Source organism: Sinocyclocheilus rhinocerous, unplaced genomic scaffold, assembly GCF_001515625.1.
Source record: "Sinocyclocheilus rhinocerous isolate Xijiao unplaced genomic scaffold, SAMN03320098_v1.1 scaffold7011, whole genome shotgun sequence".
NCBI classification, from domain to species: Eukaryota; Metazoa; Chordata; class Actinopteri; order Cypriniformes; family Cyprinidae; genus Sinocyclocheilus; species Sinocyclocheilus rhinocerous.
In genome coordinates, this window is record NW_015642592.1 from 46,293 (window position 1) to 65,171 (window position 18,879).

The window sequence follows — 18,879 nt, forward strand, 5'->3', positions numbered from 1 at the left end:
TCAGTGGATACGCCGTCATTTTTGCTCATAAAGGTAAGAGTAATACATCATTCGTAGCTGTAAAGGGTCTACTTTTATTTGTGTGCACTCACAATATCAACAAAACGTTGTGCTTTTATAAAATAAAGAAGACAAACATGATGCGCTTTCTGCCGTCTCGTCTTGAACAGGAGCACTTCACAAAAATGAACCAAAACTCAGCGAATACATATCTCACAGACATGATAAATATATCTGTCACGGTTGGTGGTATTGTGACGAGCACGGAGCGATGAACGAGGAGACCAGGAGTATAAAACAAAGGAGTTTAATGATCTTTTCCAGGGAATCACACGTAGCACAAAGAGTTGACAAACAATTCCAGACAAGGGAGAACAGAACGGGCTAGAACTAAATAGGGCAGATAACGAGGGGCAGACAGGTGAAGAGGATAACTAATAATGAGACACACCTGGAACAAATTAAACTACATTGGGACAGGAACAGGAAGGACCAAATAAGGACAACAGGAACTCAACGGGAACATACACGTGACAATATCTATAGAAAGCTTTAAATTACTACTTAACGAAATAAAACAAATCAAAAACAAAAACCCTTTCATTATAATCATAATCCGTAAAGATGCACTTCTCTCTAAAGGCGCATCTAATGAGGAAATGGCGAGTCAGGATCGGCAACTTCATCGTTGAGACACCGACTCAGAAAACACTAGTTTATTAGTAAATAATTCAAATATCTCCTTACTATTTCCCCCTGTCACATTTATGGTAATTACTTTTGCCGATGCTTTGCGGCAAACTTAAGCCTATTGCGTGCATTTGAACGCAGAACTCTTCAGCTGCGCTGACGGCAAGCATGCTGCTGCTGCTGGACACTAAACACCGTCGAGCCGCTTTTTTTTTTTTTTCGATACCGGGGCCAAATAGATACTTTTAAAACAGTTCCGGTGCCTAAACGGTGCCTGAACCGGTACTTATTAAAAAATAAATAAATAAAAATTCCCCCCAAAAATGATAGATTGGCCATTAGAATAGAAATAGAATAGAGAGTGCAAATGTTAGAGGGTCAAATGAAGATGAAAGAGATGTGTTTTCAGCCGTTTCGTGAAAATAATAAGGACTCAGTCAGTTGGATTGAGCTGGGCAGGTCATTCCACCAGTAGGGAACAGTTAATGTAGAAGTCCATGAAAGTTTTATCATAGGTAGAATGCAAAATGTTTCAATACAAGCATTTCAGTCAAAGGTAATTTATGAAAGGCTGAAATCCCAAGTGGGAGGTTGCCATTACTGGAGGGTTTTATGACCCTTTGTGTGAGGGCATGGTAATTTGCAAATGGAACTCGAGTGGGGGCGTGATGAAAGATTACTAAATGTTCTTAGAACACTTATATTTTGCATAGGTATAAACATATAATATACACTCTCAATTAGTTAATCTAAATACGAATTCATAGAGACCAGACATGGTATATGTAAGGTTACATGAATGAGTGGTTATATCATAAGCATGCATAAAATAGTCTACAATGCAACAGACAATATACAAGACAGCAATAATAATACCATGTTTTGGTGCACTTTCTCACAACACTTCCCACAATGATTAATTTTTGGTGTGTAGACGGTGAGTAGTCCACATGAACACATACCCTATGAGTGCAATGTTGCCACATGTATTTTGAAAATTTCTCTGAATGTGATAGAAAATCTCAAAACGTTTTGGAACAGTTTTACACCTGTTTTTAGCCTTTTCTACTTCTGTTTGGATCAAACAGGGCCCTGCTGGAGTCCAACAATACGATGAAATTAGAGATGTTGATCAAAGCTGCACTGCCTTATAAAATAGAGTTTACTATTCACAAGTACTGCCTGATGCAAAGTATTCCTCGAACAAAAGAAATCTCAGAACACGTAAGACTTGTTGAGCTGCATTTATGCAAAGGGTTACAGAAGTATTTTTATAAGCCTTGAGGTTCATCAGTCCACGGAAAGACAATTATAAATGGATCAAGTTGCTGCCCTCCCTAGGAGTGTATGTCCATCATAAATGACTGGAAGAGCTCAGTGATCCTAAAGTGTCAGCTAATGTGTGTAGCGAATCAGCTCATGGGAAATATGAATAATTAATCATAACTAGTTATAATTAATTATGAATATTTTAGATCCGCTGTAGATATTTAGCTGACCTCTCAGGGTCAACTGTCTTGGCAATTCTAACAACGTTCATTTCCTGGTTAAGGGAAATAACTTTCTTACTGTACAACTCTACACAGAGCTTGTAGCATAAATCTGCATGATTAGGGACTCCAGTTATGAGCAAACAATGAACAACGTCAAGTGTGATACAAGTAAGGTTTTATTAACCACATAAACACTTAAACTAGTCTAACATACACATAAACACTTAAACTGGTCTAACATACACATAAACACACACACACACACACACATACAGTTGGTATAGGAAAGGGTTAAAAGCTTAACGCAGTAAAGAGAAGAGAAATAAGGAATATGAAGTTATAGAACCATTTGCATATTCAGCAGATTTACAGCCTGAAGGGAAACATCAGATTCTTAGTTCAAACACACCTTTGTAAAAAGGTGAAAATGATACCTAATGTATCAATTAATAAGACTAAGTTTGGATACTTGCAAGTCTCATCTGTCTGAAAGAGAGGTTTGATGTAATCTGAAGTTTCCAGTTGATCTTTGCTGAATTTGGGTCGATGAAAAGAACCAGTTTTGAGTCAGAGAATCTTGATGAGTGGAAAAGTCGAGGCTGAAGGCCTGGCACAAAAACTTAGGATGTCCTGGAGCATTGGAACTCACATCTTATCGAAACCTAACAGAACCACCGACCGGGGAGGGTCCCTGGTGTGGGCCTTTAAGGTCGGAGAAGATCCCCGCCTCTCAAGATGGGCTTGTCCAATGAGAAAGGCCGGTATCCCAAGTGGGAGTTTTGAGATACTGGGGAGTTTTTATGACCCTTTGTGTGAGGGCATGGTAATTTGCAAATGGAACTTGAATCGAAATTACTAAAGATTCTCAGGACACTAATATATTGCCTATGTACCAACATATAATATACACGCTCGTTTCGATCATCAGAAGGCGAATTCATAGATACTAAACATGGTGGAGATATATATATGTAAGCTGACAGGAGGGTGTTTCGATTATAAGTCTGCATAACAGTATACAATTTCAAAGACCAAATACACGATGACAATAATATACCCAATGACCTGAAGGATGATGTGTGTTCATTCAAAGAAAGGTTTTCCTATGAATTAATTAGTAGAAAAGTCCATTTCTACTCTGCCTTTCCTATGGGGACAATGAGTGGGTTATTCTACTCACATTCCTGGGGGGGGTCATAAAACCAGTGATATCATGATTAGTTGTCATGGTGACCAGGGGGCCTGGTGTTCTGCAGAAATCCTGGCATCCAGTTTATTGAGTGAGGGGACTGTGACGATTTGTTAATCTAATGAATAATTGATTTGTTAAATCAAATAAAAATTAGTGTGTCAGATTGGTCGAGACGCTACATATATCCCCCCCTTTCGAGCGTTGTTGTCCGTAGAATAGACAACAGCGAGCGACGTCAAAGGTGCAGAACAATCTAACACACACCTGTCACTCACGGCTGGGAGCCAGTGGTGGCTCTCTGGCTGTTGGTGCCTCCAGGAGTGGTTGTGGTGCCGTGGTGGATGCTGTCAGGTGGTGTGCTGTGGTGATGTAGACTGTAGCAAGGTGCGGGTCCTCGAGCTTATGCAGCAGGTGTCGAGGCTGTGTCACCTTTCATCCTGAAGTGAGTTAGTCCGGGTAAGATGGTTGTTTGTTGGTGTTGTTAGCAAGTAGGCTATCTGTGGTACCCGTGATGTGGGACAGCCGGGTTAGACTCTCACTGGTGAGAGTGCAGGTGGTTCCAGGGATTGCCGGGAACTGTTATGGAGATTCTATAGTGTGTAGAGAATTTCCGACTGACCTAGTGATGATGGCAGGAGAGCGGCAGGTGGTTGTTAGCCCTCTGCTTTGCTCAACATCACTAGAAATCCGATGTTTGCGGTGTCGCTTGGCTCTTGTGGCGGCACCGACTTGAGCTTGCCTGAGTTGTGTTGGTAGAGCTTTCGCTGTTGGGCATGTGGGCCCGTTGCTCAATCCAACGTTGTCTGGCTGCTTCTGGGGGTGTCGACCGGTTTCAAGGGATGCTCCTCCCTTGGAGGGGCCTGATGCTGTGTTGCAGCAGGCAAGGAGTCAGAGGTTTGTCCTTCTCAGTACTCCTTAGTTGAGTTTTGTTCAAGGAGCTCTTTTGCGAGTGTCAGCAGCTCCTGTAACCCAGAAGTAGGCGTGTCCAGCTGTCCTTGTGTAGCCTCCGTTCAGCACCTGTGTGAAGGGTGTGGAGGAGGATGTTGTGGTGGACTGCTGTTGGACATACCGTGGTGTTTGCAGGATGAGGACGCCTTTTCCCAGTGGTTGGTCTGGAACCTGGGTCTGTTGCCATGGTGATGGCTCTGTCCTCTTCTGGCTAGGGGCTTTCTGTAGAAGGGTTTTGCATTGTGGCAATGCTGGGTGCCTTCTGGTGCCCGCTTTGGATTCTGAGTTGTGAAGTTCAGAATCAGCAGCGATCAGTCCCTGTTCAGACTCTGGGTCTGAGAATTCCTTTATGATGGCTTGTTTAAACTGCTGGTGAGACTGCAGGATCAGTTCCTTTGATGTCCTCAAGGTCTCTGCAGTATTTAGGTTGCCAGATGTATTGTCTCTGGCCAGCTCGTTGGGGTCTGTGGGGTCACACAGTGTGTGTGTCTGCAGTGATCCTCTGGAAAGGTCCCTGCCCCACCCCCTTGTGGCTGCTGGTTGGTGACGTGTGAACAGTGGCTCTCGCCCCCCCCCTCGCAGGTTCGGACTCTTGGCTGAGGTGGTGGGCCTGCTGGCCAGGGGAAGTTCTGTTTCGTGTTTTCCCTGTCTGTTCACCTTGTGGTCTGCAAGCATATTCCAGTTCATTTGTGACATTGAATTCACCTCGGGCTGCTTGCAGGCTGGCTGCGTTGTTTCGGTTCACCTGAATTTTTTTTTTTTTTCTGCAGCTGCAGAGGTTTTCAGGGAGCTGACTTGTGAAGTGTCAAGCAGAAGGCTTTGGCTCCCTTTCCCCCCTTTCGTAGCTGTGCACAGGCGTGGAGGGCTTGCACTGCTGGCGACGTGATGTTCAGCCGGCTGTCTTTTGCTTAAGTCTATGCGCAGTCGGTAGGACTGTTTAAATTCTTTCTGAACCATGTCAAGCTCCTCTTTAATTGCTGAGTCAGGGTTTGGACCTCAGCTCTGGCTGCATGCAGCTGGCCTTGTAAGGCCTTAGATCTGGTGTCTCTCTCATTTAGTTCCACATATGTTGTTTTTAACAGTGACTTGGTGTGAAACAGTTCTCTTTTCAAGTCCTGTCTGATGGCTTTTTCCAGCGGCGCTTGGTGTCCAGCAGCTGTTAGAGCCTCCTGAAGACTGGTGATTTCCTTCTGTCGCACCATTCTGTGAGGTTCTTTGCATCCGTTCTGTGCTTTCTCTCGTTGAGCAGGTGTCAGTTCTCTGCAGAATTCTGTGACTTGCAGTTTCAGCTCATTTACCTCCTGTCTGAGGCCCTTGAGGGTGTGGGCAGAGGAGAGGATGATGCTCGTCAGGTGTTCACTTATGTCGATTGCTGGAGGGTTTTACGACCCTTTGTCTCTAAGCATGGTAATTTGCAAATGGACTTGAATCGAAATTACTAAAGATTCTCAGGACCCTAATATATATTGCCTATGTACCAACATATAATATACACGCTCGTTTCGATCATCAGAAGGCGAATTCATAGATACTAAACAAGGTAGGATTACATATAGTGAAAGGATGACAGGAATGGGTTCCCTCATAAGCATGCCTAAAATAGTCTAAAAATATCAAAGACAACATACACCATGACCTGAAGGATACACTGTTCATTCAAAGAAAGGTTTTCCTATGAATTAATTAGTAGAAAAGTCCATTTCTACTGTGCATTTGCCTCTTGCTATAAAAAGGTAGTGATTTTCTCTGTTTCGCATTCCTTCGGACAATAAACCCAGTGATATCAGCGTTGGTTGCCATGGAACCAGGGGCCTGTTCGGCTTCCTGGGGTGTTACGCATCTCGGGGGAAGGGTCCATAGGTCCTCATATGGCTTGTTAACTGAGGGGTGTTACAGAGTATTTGTTAACTATAGCTAACAAAATATATATTGTGTGTTTGATTGGTCCAGACGCTACATGTGTTATAAAAATATCTGGAATATGCTCCATAATGTCTCTTGTTGACGTGTCTAATAATAATATTTTGTCACTACGGTGGAAAAACAATTAAGTTTGCAAAACAGCACTTGGATGTTCTGGAGCACTACTGGCAAAATATTCTATATAAATCACTGTTTTGGGTTGTTTTACTTCCTGAGGGTTTGGACAGCTTTCTGTCATCAATTTAAACTAAAATCTTTAGGTTTATCAGGACATTTTGCTGGAAAATGTAGGCCTATAATAACAACCCTAAATACAGGAGCAAATCATTGACCGAAAGGCTTCAACTGTCTTGTCTCCTGGCTGATGTTCTCTGCAACTCACCAAAACTGCTTTATTGAATAAAATCCAATATACAGTAATACTTGATTATACCCCAGTCTGTCATACGTCACTTCGTAGTGCAACTGCTGTTTTGTTCCTTGGGTGAACTGAGCTCCCAAACACAACTCAACAGTGCTAAACAAAAAAAGCATGTAAATATTTGTTCATTTTTTCTGACAACTTGTGACACTTAGGACCAAATACATGATTGTCAATAAATCTTGTCTAATTGATTAACTGTAGAAGACACACCTTTAAGGGGATCTCCATCTCCAGGGGACTTCCATGTATAAAACGAGTTGTTTGTGTCATGTATGTGTACATGTGAATGCATTGTGTGCCTTCAGGGCATCCGTAGTTGTCATGGAGATTGGGGGCTGGGTTAAGGAAGTTAAAGGGGGCATAACACACACAGTTTCACCCAATCTCATGTTAATCTTGAGTACCTATAGAGTAGTACTGCATCCTTCATATCTCCAAAAAGTATTTAGTTTTATCATATTTATAAAAGAAAGATACAGCTTTACGATTCTCTGAACAAAGTTATCTTTCCCTTCAACCAAAAACACACTTCTTTGGAGACATTCTTCCCGAGCGAGTCTCGTGCAGCGCTGCCGCCGGATGAAGCTCGTTGATGGGCGCGATCTCGCTCTAGCTCTGGTCGATGCATGCGCGGGCACGTTTTTCCAGGAGAAATGCCCATATAAGGAATTCCACGCTCGAACACGAGGTTTTGATGTCCTTTATTAAACAACATAAATATAATATGGTGTCAGAAGTTACGGCATAAAAGTTTACAGTAACGATGGCACAACTACAGTCGCCACCGTTAAACTTGCATGGAAATCTCTCGGAAGATTGGAAGAGTTGGATTCAAAGATTTGAACTTTTCTCCACAGCAAGCGGGATAGCCGAAAAATCCGAGAAGGTGCAGTGTGCAACGTTTCTGCATGTAGCAGGGGAAAAGGCTATTAAAGTCTGCAACACATTTCACTTCACAGAGGAGGAAAAAGACAAAATACAGGTACTAAAGGACAAGTTTAAAGACTTCTGTGAACCTCGTAAAAACTTACCATCATACATCAGACATGTGTTCTTCACGCGCTCGCAGGAACTCTCAGAAACGATTGATGCAAAAGACTGTGAGTTCGGGGATCTGCACGACTCATTAATTCGTGACAGAATTGTATGTGGCATAAAGGACGATCAATTAAGAGGCAGACTGCTGAGAGAGGTAGATTTCTCGCTCGAAAAAGCCATTGATATCTGCAGAGCCAGCGAGATTACATCAAGTCAGATTAAAGCGCTGATTGAAGAAATGGAGGTACACAGAGTGAAAGCAGTAAAGCCAAAGAAGCAAGACGGCAGATCAGATCAGAGCATGCTAACAAAAAAGGAATGCAGCAAATGCGGCAACAAACACGAATACAGAAATTGTCCTGCCTTTGGGAAAACATGTAAGAACTGTCAAAAGAAAAATCACTTCGCTAAAATGTGCATGTCTAAGGGCCAAGTAAGTCACAGTGCACACTATTGAACACTATTGAACAGAGCGAGGAAATGTTCATTGTAACAGTACAGCAAGAGCAGGTCAAGAACATAAAATCTACAACATCTCAAAATGTAAATGAATATGACTGGACTGAAACGCTCAAAATAAATAAGAGAAATGTCAAGGTCAAACTTGATACTGGTGCATAATGCAATGTGTTGTCTGAAAGTATATACAAAGCACTAAACATCACAGGAAGGCTGCAAAAATCTAGTTGCAAGCTAGTGGCGTACTCAGGCCACAAGATGGAGCCATTAGGCAAGAAAGCCATCACCTGTGAGTATAAGGGACAGAAATACAGGATTGTATTGAGATAATACAGAATGATGCTCCAGCAATTCTCGGACATGCTGCCTGCCAAAAGTTAGGCATGGTAAAAAGACTGTATCAAGTTGAGAAAAATAACAACATTCTCAAAGAATTTGAAGACCTGTTTGTAGGACTAGGCTGCTTACCTGGAGAACACCCCATACAAATAAATACAGAAGTCTCAGAGATAGAGTCATCAAAGAGCTAAAAAGAATGGAACAAAACAAACTGAGCCTACTGACTGGGTCAACAGCATGGTGACTGTGGTCACATCAAACACAATTTGCATATGCATGGACCCCAGAGATCTAAATAAAGCGATAAAACGAGAGCACTATCCAATGCTAACTGTGGAAGAGGTAGTCTAAAGAATGCCTAATGCAAAGTACTTCTCAATACTTGATGCAAATCAAGGTTTCTGGCAAATCAAGCTGGATCAAGAGAGCTCAAATCTATGCACAATAAACACACCCATTGGACGATATCGCTTTCTTCGTTTACCTTTCGGCATCTCTTCAGCTTCGGAGGCTTCGGAGGCTCTTCAGCTTCAAATTCTCTACGTGTGAGCCGCTTACGATGTTGCCCGCGGTGCATCGACGAAGGCCGACAGGACTGTCCACACTGTTTCATCTGTGGTGAGGATGGACACCGGGCAGTCTACGACAACCTCAGCGACAGGGAAATGGGAATCGGCCACTGCAAAGGGGCGACCAGTGACCGCACAGCAAATGCCCCAACCAGAGGTTACTCCCGCAAAGCCGGCCTGGTCTAGGGAGGGGGAAGTGCTAGGACATGAACACACATACCAGAGACACACAAACAAATCGATAAATAATGAAGTGAGGCTCAAGAGTCAAGGAGCAAGTGTTCTGGGCCCCGGTGAGACCAAAAACAACACCATAATTAAGCTGATCGGACGCAAGGCTCTGACCTAGTGTAACTTGAATGGCCTTACAGTGAGGGCGCTGCTTGACACAGGTGCGCAAGTTAGTATGGTGGACCGTGCATGGAAAGAGAAATACCTACCAAGTGTTGAGGTGAGCTTCTTGGGTGTCAAGATGATTTGAAAGTCTACGCTGTAAACGGAGACCTTATCCCATTTGACGGCTGAGCAGTTAACACAGTCAACCTGCTAGGAAATGAGGACCCAAGTCTATCTATCAGTGTCCCATTCCTGGTGAGTAAGATGCCAATTGAGAGACCACTCCTGGGGTTCAACTTAGTTGAAGAACTAATTCAGGGGCAGTCTGAGCAACTGATGCCAACACTTACCTCGCTACTGGCTGGAGCTATTGATATACCTCACGAAAAGGCACAAACTTTAGTCAAGGTTGTCCGCGCTGCTGAAGAAGATGATGGAGATGGGCGCTTGAAGGTTGGGCCGAGAGGCGTAGTTATCCGGGCAGGACAAGTGGCTTGGGTGAAATGCAGAATTCCTTCAACGATGGCACAGTCTGACTCGATCGGGGTCGCATCCACCCACCACTGATGAACAGACACTGACTACTAATGGCACTTACCTGACACCACCACATGCTGCAACTGATTTTAGGAGTGCAAAGGGGGTTGAACCTAGATCAAGCACAGATATAAGTAAAATGCTTGCAGAGTATGAAGCACTTCACCATACACCAGTACATGACAACACCCACACAGCACACTGACCTTGCCCAACCTGTAGTACAGGGGGGTGCTGCCACACGACATCTCAATAAGACTGAACGGGTAGCTCACGGCAGTACATTCCCAATGGTGGGGCTCCCATGTATCCAGCCCCGCGAATTTAAGATACACGGAGGCCAGATTGGTGACCACTCGTCAGACATAACGTATAACAATGTATGCAGACAGATGGACGCTGGCCCCAGAGAGAACTTCAGCGATACCGACATTGTCAGAGGTCTGCTAAGAATCATTAAGACCGGCATCTTCAAGGACATGCTGATAAATAAGGACGACATGACGGTAAATGAGTTAAGAGGGTTCCTACAGTCACACCTGGGAGATCGGAGCAGCACAGAACTATTTCAAGAATTGATGTGCACCAAACAAAGCGACCACGAGAACCCTCAACAGTTCTTATACCGTGTAATGGGGTTGAAGCAGAAAATACTTTTTGCAGCGAGGCACTTCAATGATGGCACAGTCTGACTCGATGGTCTTGTTTGAGCCTCATGAAAATAGAGATCATTTAAGATGCTTGGACATTGGAGAGGGACTCCTAGAGATACAACCCAAACGTGAGCCTTGTGTTTCCATACCAATCGGAAATAGCACAGTGAGTGATGTGGCACTGCCACATGGCACAGTGATTGGAACATTACAACAGATTGAGGGGATCTTAGTGGAGTCTGGAAAAATGAGTGAGCCCAGGCAGGCAACGACGATTCATGCTGCAACCACTCGAGAGGATGAGGCGAAGACATCATTGTGGCATCCACCTGTCAACCTGGACCATCTAGAAGAGGCCCAACAAGAGGTTGTGCAGAGAATGTTGTATGAGGAGTCTGGTGCATTCAGCAGAGATGACAGTGACAACGGCTGCATACCGAGCTTAGAGATGCCAATCACACTCACGGATGACATCCCAGTTCAGAGGGCATATTCAGCAATACCGAAACCCCTGTTCAACGAGGTGAAGGGCTACATACAGGATCTCTTGGCAAAAGGATGGATCGTTAGATCAAAGTCGCCATATGCCGCTCCAGTAGTCTGTGTCCGAAAAAAAGATGGCAAGTTGAGGCTCTGAGTTGATTACCATCTCCTGAACAGGAAAACCGTCCCTGACCATCACCCATTGCCCAGAATACAGGATCTGATTGACACGCTTGGAGGGTACTCTTGGTTCAGTATCCTCGACCAAGGCAAAGCATACCACCAAGGGTACATCGCAGAGGGATCAAGACACATGACAGCTTTCATTACCCCATGGGGGCTATATGAGTGGGTCCGAATCCCATTTGGATTGTCCAATGCGCCTGCTGCTTTCCAACGCAGCATGGAAGAAATGCTCGATTCACTTAGGGATGAGTGCTGCATCCCATACTTGGAAGATGTCCTTTGTTATGCGAGATCCTTTGAAGAGCATGTTGAAACCATCCGTAGAGTTTTGAAGGCCCTCCAGTGCCATGGTGTCAAGCTAAAACCTAAAAGGTGTGAAAAGGTGTCAAGCTAAAACCTAAAACTTGTTCTGCGGACTCCTATACCGCAGAACAAGTGAGAGAAAATAACTTGTCTTACCGAGCAAGTACAAGAAGCTGGCACTTGAACACCTCCATGACAAGATGGGCCACGTGGGTACAGAGCGGGTACTGGGCCTGACGAGGGAGCAGTTTTACTGGCCATACATGAAAGCTGAAGTGGAGGAGTATGTGACTAAGAAATGCCCATGTATAAAACAGAAGAAACCTACCGTACATGTCCGGGCACCTATGGGTAGCATCACCACACACTCACCCATGTAGCTGGTATGCACTGACTACTTGCACCTGGAACCAAACCGCGGAGGGTATGAATATATCCTGGTGGTCATGGACCACTTCACAAGGTTCGCCCAAGCCTACCCGACCAAGAACAAGTCGGGGCGGACTGCAGCAGAGCGCCTGTTCCAAGATTACATTCCGCACTTTGGATATCCGGCAAAATTACATCACGACCAGGGCCGTGAGTTTGAAAACTAACTCTTCCGCACTCTCCAACAGTTCGCTCGAATTGGCCACTCTCGAACGTCGCCATACCACCCCCAAGGCAACCCAGTCGAGAGGTTCTATCGGACCCTGTTACAAATGTTAAGAATACTGGCGGACAAGGAAAAGGAAAGGTGGAAAGATCACTTACCTCAAATCGTGCATGCTTACAACTGCACGCGGCACGAGTCGACAGGATACTCACCCTTTTTCCTGTTAATACGGGCGGCATCCTCACCTTCCAGTTGACCTGATCTTCGGCCTGGTGGAACAAACAGAAGAAATCACACCAAAGGGGTATGCAAAGCAGTGGGCACACAGAATGAGTGAAGCATACAAGATCGCGGAGAGCCACAGTCAGCAGTCAAGTGCGAGAGGGAAAGCGCAGTATGACCGAAAAGTGAGGGGGGTTGTGCTGAAGGCAGGAGATCGAGTACTGGTTAGGAATCTTGGGGGGCGAGGAGTCCCAGGAAAGTTACGATCTTACTGGGAAAAAGCTGTATATGTCGTGAAGGAGCAAGTATCAAACAACCCTGTGTATGTCGTATATCCTGAGAACAGTGAGCGTGGAAAGACCAGGACACTACATCGAAACCTGTTGCTACTGGTGAACGACCTACCTGTAGAAGCTCCAGCGACGACATCCGGATCCATGAGACCTGAAAGACAGAAAAAGACAGTGAGACACACAAGCAATGACAATGATGCAGAGAGTAGTGCAGGAGAATACTGGTTAAGAGCTCCAGTCAACTGGCTGACATCAGGAAGCATCCGACCCCCAGAGCAAGTTCCTGTAAGGGAAAACATTCGGGTTATGCCGGGAAGGGAAAGCTCAGGGCAGATCCAGGACAGAGAGGAGCAAAGAACATGTGAGAGTCCAGCTGACGCTGATGAAGGAGACGAAGAAATTGAGAAATTGAGCCTGATTTTGTAGACAGAGCTGAGGCTCTGAGAATGGAAGAAGAGACCAGTGTCAGAAGGTCAGCTAGGGAGCGGAGACCAAGGCAGATTTATACATACGACATGTTGGGTCAACCTGCGATCCACCCCTACATCCCCACACTGAACTCAGTTACTGCTTACTCCACCCCATACATGCCTGTTTGGGGTTTACACAATTACACCACACCCATTACCTACCCTCACTTGTACTTACCTTCAGTACACACACCTTATGGAGTTACAACTGCTTTTTATTAAGAGTGGTTAAAGTGTTTGCTTATGGGAAATGAGGGGTTGATCACTGGAGCTTTTCTTAGTTTGTCAGGGAGAGTGTGATACACACAAAGTATGTACACAACTGTGTTATGTTTTATTTATATTGTTGTATGTTCAATGATCACATTATTTCCTTATGCAGTGTTTATGTGCGAACTAAAACATGTATATTGATTTACATGGAGAGGAAAAAAAAGGACTCTTATTTTGATATTCTGACTGGAGAGTTCTCCCGTTCTTCTTACATTATCCTGTTTTACAGGTAACAGTAATCTGTCTGCGGGGTCTCTGAAGGCGGGGCCTGCAACAATGGCATTCCTGATGTTGTAGTATCTGACAACGGACCTCAATATGCAAGTGCAGAGTTTGCTATTTTCGCAGAGGAGTGGGACTTCGACCATGTAACCTCCAGTCCTAGTTACGCACAATCTAATGGTCAAGCAGAAAGGACTGTGCAAACTGTAAAGACTCTGTTGAAAAAATCTCAAAGTAACAACAGTGACCCATATGTTGCACTACTTGAGTACCGCAACACGCCAGTCGATGGGATAGGTTTGTCTCCTGCACAGCTGTTGATGGGGCTACGTCTCAGGACAAAGCTGCCAACGTCATCTGCGCTGCTTACATCTGATACCATGAAACAAGTGCAAAGAAAGCTCAAAGAACGACAGAGTAAGCAAAAGTTTTATTATGACAGGCAGACAAGGCAGACAAAGGATCTGCAACCTGGAGAGAAAATCAGAATGCAGAAAGGAGAGTCTTGGCAACCAGATGTAGTCCAAATGAGACATGAGCATCCCAGATCCTTTGTGGTCAGAACACCAGATGGTAACCTGTTCAGAAGAAATCGCAAGCATCTGAGGAAAACAAAAGAAATTGATAAGTCAGTATTTGACAAGAGTATTGTCATGGAGACAAGTGGACAGCAAGAGGCTGAACAGTTAAAAAACAATGTTTCTGATACTCATTACAAACAAATACCTGAGTCTCACAGTAATGATAACTCTCATGAAGTCCAAGAGCAATCATACCGTACCAGATCTGGGAGAGTAGTGAGTACCAGAGAGATACAGAGACTGACTTTCAAGATACAGGGTTCTGAGTGTTTAAAGTTTTGACAAGTAATACATTCAGAGAACATATTTTTTGATCAGTTTATCAGTTTGTTGTTATAGTAAAAGTTTGTTTTTTGGTTTGTTTACAAACTACATGTTATGCTCCATTTATAAAAAAAAAAAAAAAAAAAGAGGGATGTCATGTATGTGTACATGTGAATGCATTGTGCTCGGACATGCTGCCTGCCAAAAGTTAGGCATGGTAAAAAGACTGTATCAAGTTGAGAAAAATAACAACATTCTCAAAGAATTTGAAGACCTGTTTGTAGGACTAGGCTGCTTACCTGGAGAACACCCCATACAAATAAATACAGAAGTCTCAGAGATAGAGTCATCAAAGAGCTAAAAAGAATGGAACAAAACAAACTGAGCCTACTGACTGGGTCAACAGCATGGTGACTGTGGTCACATCAAACACAATTTGCATATGCATGGACCCCAGAGATCTAAATAAAGCGATAAAACGAGAGCACTATCCAATGCTAACTGTGGAAGAGGTAGTCTAAAGAATGCCTAATGCAAAGTACTTCTCAATACTTGATGCAAATCAAGGTTTCTGGCAAATCAAGCTGGATCAAGAGAGCTCAAATCTATGCACAATAAACACACCCATTGGACGATATCGCTTTCTTCGTTTACCTTTCGGCATCTCTTCAGCTTCGGAGGCTTCGGAGGCTCTTCAGCTTCAAATTCTCTACGTGTGAGCCGCTTACGATGTTGCCCGCGGTGCATCGACGAAGGCCGACAGGACTGTCCACACTGTTTCATCTGTGGTGAGGATGGACACCGGGCAGTCTACGACAACCTCAGCGACAGGGAAATGGGAATCGGCCACTGCAAAGGGGCGACCAGTGACCGCACAGCAAATGCCCCAACCAGAGGTTACTCCCGCAAAGCCGGCCTGGTCTAGGGAGGGGGAAGTGCTAGGACATGAACACACATACCAGAGACACACAAACAAATCGATAAATAATGAAGTGAGGCTCAAGAGTCAAGGAGCAAGTGTTCTGGGCCCCGGTGAGACCAAAAACAACACCATAATTAAGCTGATCGGACGCAAGGCTCTGACCTAGTGTAACTTGAATGGCCTTACAGTGAGGGCGCTGCTTGACACAGGTGCGCAAGTTAGTATGGTGGACCGTGCATGGAAAGAGAAATACCTACCAAGTGTTGAGGTGAGCTTCTTGGGTGTCAAGATGATTTGAAAGTCTACGCTGTAAACGGAGACCTTATCCCATTTGACGGCTGAGCAGTTAACACAGTCAACCTGCTAGGAAATGAGGACCCAAGTCTATCTATCAGTGTCCCATTCCTGGTGAGTAAGATGCCAATTGAGAGACCACTCCTGGGGTTCAACTTAGTTGAAGAACTAATTCAGGGGCAGTCTGAGCAACTGATGCCAACACTTACCTCGCTACTGGCTGGAGCTATTGATATACCTCACGAAAAGGCACAAACTTTAGTCAAGGTTGTCCGCGCTGCTGAAGAAGATGATGGAGATGGGCGCTTGAAGGTTGGGCCGAGAGGCGTAGTTATCCGGGCAGGACAAGTGGCTTGGGTGAAATGCAGAATTCCTTCAACGATGGCACAGTCTGACTCGATCGGGGTCGCATCCACCCACCACTGATGAACAGACACTGACTACTAATGGCACTTACCTGACACCACCACATGCTGCAACTGATTTTAGGAGTGCAAAGGGGGTTGAACCTAGATCAAGCACAGATATAAGTAAAATGCTTGCAGAGTATGAAGCACTTCACCATACACCAGTACATGACAACACCCACACAGCACACTGACCTTGCCCAACCTGTAGTACAGGGGGGTGCTGCCACACGACATCTCAATAAGACTGAACGGGTAGCTCACGGCAGTACATTCCCAATGGTGGGGCTCCCATGTATCCAGCCCCGCGAATTTAAGATACACGGAGGCCAGATTGGTGACCACTCGTCAGACATAACGTATAACAATGTATGCAGACAGATGGACGCTGGCCCCAGAGAGAACTTCAGCGATACCGACATTGTCAGAGGTCTGCTAAGAATCATTAAGACCGGCATCTTCAAGGACATGCTGATAAATAAGGACGACATGACGGTAAATGAGTTAAGAGGGTTCCTACAGTCACACCTGGGAGATCGGAGCAGCACAGAACTATTTCAAGAATTGATGTGCACCAAACAAAGCGACCACGAGAACCCTCAACAGTTCTTATACCGTGTAATGGGGTTGAAGCAGAAAATACTTTTTGCAGCGAGGCACTTCAATGATGGCACAGTCTGACTCGATGGTCTTGTTTGAGCCTCATGAAAATAGAGATCATTTAAGATGCTTGGACATTGGAGAGGGACTCCTAGAGATACAACCCAAACGTGAGCCTTGTGTTTCCATACCAATCGGAAATAGCACAGTGAGTGATGTGGCACTGCCACATGGCACAGTGATTGGAACATTACAACAGATTGAGGGGATCTTAGTGGAGTCTGGAAAAATGAGTGAGCCCAGGCAGGCAACGACGATTCATGCTGCAACCACTCGAGAGGATGAGGCGAAGACATCATTGTGGCATCCACCTGTCAACCTGGACCATCTAGAAGAGGCCCAACAAGAGGTTGTGCAGAGAATGTTGTATGAGGAGTCTGGTGCATTCAGCAGAGATGACAGTGACAACGGCTGCATACCGAGCTTAGAGATGCCAATCACACTCACGGATGACATCCCAGTTCAGAGGGCATATTCAGCAATACCGAAACCCCTGTTCAACGAGGTGAAGGGCTACATACAGGATCTCTTGGCAAAAGGATGGATCGTTAGATCAAAGTCGCCATATGCCGCTCCAGTAGTCTGTGTCCGAAAAAAAGATGGCAAGTTGAGGCTCTGAGTTGATTACCATCTCCTGAACAGGAAAACCGTCCCTGACCATCACCCATTGCCCAGAATACAGGATCTGATTGACACGCTTGGAGGGTACTCTTGGTTCAGTATCCTCGACCAAGGCAAAGCATACCACCAAGGGTACATCGCAGAGGGATCAAGACACATGACAGCTTTCATTACCCCATGGGGGCTATATGAGTGGGTCCGAATCCCATTTGGATTGTCCAATGCGCCTGCTGCTTTCCAACGCAGCATGGAAGAAATGCTCGATTCACTTAGGGATGAGTGCTGCATCCCATACTTGGAAGATGTCCTTTGTTATGCGAGATCCTTTGAAGAGCATGTTGAAACCATCCGTAGAGTTTTGAAGGCCCTCCAGTGCCATGGTGTCAAGCTAAAACCTAAAAGGTGTGAAAAGGTGTCAAGCTAAAACCTAAAACTTGTTCTGCGGACTCCTATACCGCAGAACAAGTGAGAGAAAATAACTTGTCTTACCGAGCAAGTACAAGAAGCTGGCACTCGAGCACCTCCATGACAAGATGGGCCACGTGGGTACAGAGCAGGTACTGGGCCTGACGAGGGAGCAGTTTTACTGGCCATACATGAAAGCTGAAGTGGAGGAGTATGTGACTAAGAAATGCCCATGTATAAAACAGAAGAAACCTACCGTACATGTCCGGGCACCTATGGGTAGCATCACCACACACTCACCCATGTAGCTGGTATGCACTGACTACTTGCACCTGGAACCAAACCGCGGAGGGTATGAATATATCCTGGTGGTCATGGACCACTTCACAAGGTTCGCCCAAGCCTACCCGACCAAGAACAAGTCGGGGCGGACTGCAGCAGAGCGCCTGTTCCAAGATTACATTCCGCACTTTGGATATCCGGCAAAATTACATCACGACCAGGGCCGTGAGTTTGAAAACTAACTCTTCCGCACTCTCCAACAGTTCGCTCGAATTGGCCACTCTCGAACGTCGCCATACCACCCCCAAGGCAACCCAGTCGAGAGGTTCTATCGGACCCTGTTACAAATGTTAAGAATACTGGCGGACAAGGAAAAGGAAAGGTGGAAAGATCACTTACCTCAAATCGTGCATGCTTACAACTGCACGCGGCACGAGTCGACAGGATACTCACCCTTTTTCCTGTTAATACGGGCGGCATCCTCACCTTCCAGTTGACCTGATCTTCGGCCTGGTGGAACAAACAGAAGAAATCACACCAAAGGGGTATGCAAAGCAGTGGGCACACAGAATGAGTGAAGCATACAAGATCGCGGAGAGCCACAGTCAGCAGTCAAGTGCGAGAGGGAAAGCGCAGTATGACCGAAAAGTGAGGGGGGTTGTGCTGAAGGCAGGAGATCGAGTACTGGTTAGGAATCTTGGGGGGCGAGGAGTCCCAGGAAAGTTACGATCTTACTGGGAAAAAGCTGTATATGTCGTGAAGGAGCAAGTATCAAACAACCCTGTGTATGTCGTA

General features: G+C 45.2%; 1 long non-coding RNA gene across 1 annotated transcript; it reads right to left on the bottom strand.

The window, feature by feature from the left end:
- Positions 1-5,823: 5,823 nt before the first annotated feature.
- On the bottom strand, positions 5,824-16,399 carry LOC107756239 (uncharacterized). The gene is made up of 3 exons (XR_001641798.1): positions 16,389-16,399; positions 13,661-13,666; positions 5,824-5,959 (listed from the first exon to the last, which is right to left on the bottom strand). It is a non-coding gene; the product is annotated as an uncharacterized LOC107756239 (long non-coding RNA).
- Positions 16,400-18,879: the final 2,480 nt, after the last annotated feature.